Consider the following 2,299-nt stretch of genomic DNA (forward strand, 5'->3'; position numbering starts at 1 on the left):
AAGACAACTCAGAAAAATATAGTGAATGGATGGAATGTGCAGTATGATAAAAATGTTACAAACACCATTAGTTGCCGTAAATAAGAAATTTACTTATTTTAAAAAATTCAAATCATTGTATTGTCCAGAAAATTTTAACAGGTTTATTTATAATTGTTATAAAGTTGAACTGCTGAAACTTATTCACTGAAACCTTTTGATTCACATTAATGCTTTATGTCCTCACATTTGTATTAAAAATTCACACAAAGAAATAAAATAAAACTGCCAATACCTACCCCCTCTTTTCCACTTGCAGTCATATACTTAAGTACCATTCGACCCCATGGAAAACATATCTAACATTCAGAGCTACCAATAAAAAGAAAAAGAGAAAAAAAAAGAACAAAATGTTTTCCATCATAGTGGATTCTTAAGCATGTTCTCCACATATGTCGAATGCTAGTTGGATGACTTTTGGCATAATTGTTACATGTTTGGCATGGATAACACAAAGGCTGTTGTCTCTAAAAAGGCCAACTAGATAGGCCTCACTTACCTCCTGAAAAGTATCAATAGCTGCACTCTGGAAGTGTAGATCTATTTTGAATCCCTGAGCTATCTTTGTACCAGATGCTGAAAAGGAAGTTTGCAAATCAGAGGTTCAGTGAGCTTCTGATAACGTCTAATTTCTTGGAGTGCCACAAGGCCAAGCCTGTAATGATGAGGTTTCTTCATCCTTTCAGTAGAGGGCTCACTTGTGCGAGTAGCTTTTGTTATCAGCTGCTTCTCTGTGCTTCACCATCAGTGGATTTGCTGGCAGTCTGTTTTGTCTGAGCCATGGTATAATGACCTCATTACTTATCCACCTTCTCATTCTGGTGGAACTTAGGGAGCTAGAGGCAGTGCTAGAGAGCGACTGTAGCATGGCAACGGTGACTGCAAACACAATTGACATTGTCATACTAAACAAAATAAGTGAGACAGAAAAAGAGGAGAATCATATGATTTCATTCACATGTGGAATATAAAACTGGAAGCAAGAAACAAACAAGACAAATGAACACATAAAAACTCAGTTTAGTGGTTACCAGAGAGAAGGGGGGAGGCAGAAGGTAGAAGAGGGTAAAGGGGAATTGAAAGGAAACATGGAGGAATGAAAATCATCTCCAGATCTCTCCTCTTGAAACAACAATAAGCTGAACATCTAAAACTCACCAAAAAACACTCAAACTGCACAGCAGCATGTCTGAGCGTGGGATTTGCGCATAAGAGTTACCACAGGTCAGAAATCTGGGTATCAGGCAGTAGACTGGGAGGAATAAAGAAGCTGCCTCTCAGAGCCCCCAGAGCTCCCTGTAGGGAGAGGGAGAGGGGAGAGGTGCAACAACTTCCCTAAACAGCCATGCCTAGGAGAGTTTGTGAGTTTACAGCCAGCAGAAGATCCCAGTCATCAGGACAGAAAGCAGAGAAGCAGACTGCGGATAAACGTCAGTTGATTTCTACTGGCTGCGATTGCAAAACAGAGGCTGAGCCATAACCCTTAAACCCCAAACAGGAAGGCCCCTCCCCCCATACTCTCTGAGAACGAACACCATGGAGTCCCAGGGGAATCTTAACAAACACTACCAAAACTGTTGCCAACACTACAGAGACTGAAACAAACTGAGGGTAGCGAGCATGATTAAATATCTACAAGAAAATAGAGGCATTATATAAAGGCATTATTAAGGCTTTATATAAAGCAGAGATCCAAGAGGCTTAGACGCCACCTACTGGAAACCAAAAGAGAAGAGCCTTCTTTTCAGCAGACTAAAGAGAGACCTTTATATAATAAACCTTCTTTCTGGAAAAACAGGAGAATACACTTCCATTACTGCCCAGGCTGAAAATAGTCCAGTAAACACCATGAACAATCAAGGTAACAAGGCATCTCAGAAAAAGAGAAAAATTTCCAGAAAATGATCTTACAGATATAGAAATATGCAACTTAAGTGACAGAGAATTCGGTATGGTACTTATGAAAAATCTCAGTGAGTTCTAAAGTTAGTCAAATCAACAATTTCAGGAATTGAATAAACAACTAGATGAGCGGAGCAAGGAGGTTGAAAACTTCAAAAAGACCCAAATAAAACTTCTGGAGATAAAAAACAAACTGCAAGAGTTGAAAAATGAAATAGCAAGCTTGGGAAATAGTGTCGACCAAATAGAAGAAAAGATCAGTGATATCGAAGACAGAAATCTAGAAATAAATCAGAAGGGAGAGAAACCGAAAGATGAAAAGTAATGAAAGGGAAATGCAAAAACTAGCTGATACCAT

The 2,299-nt window shown here is 39.0% G+C and overlaps 1 pseudogene; it reads right to left on the reverse strand.

Annotated features, from left to right (window-relative positions):
* Nucleotides 1–412: 412 nt before the first annotated feature.
* Nucleotides 413–821, reverse strand: LOC107195946 (annotated as a pseudogene).
* Nucleotides 822–2,299: the final 1,478 nt, after the last annotated feature.

The sequence above is a fragment of the Pteropus alecto genome, unplaced genomic scaffold (assembly GCF_000325575.1).
Source record: "Pteropus alecto unplaced genomic scaffold, ASM32557v1 scaffold126, whole genome shotgun sequence".
Classification (NCBI taxonomy): Eukaryota; Metazoa; Chordata; class Mammalia; order Chiroptera; family Pteropodidae; genus Pteropus; species Pteropus alecto.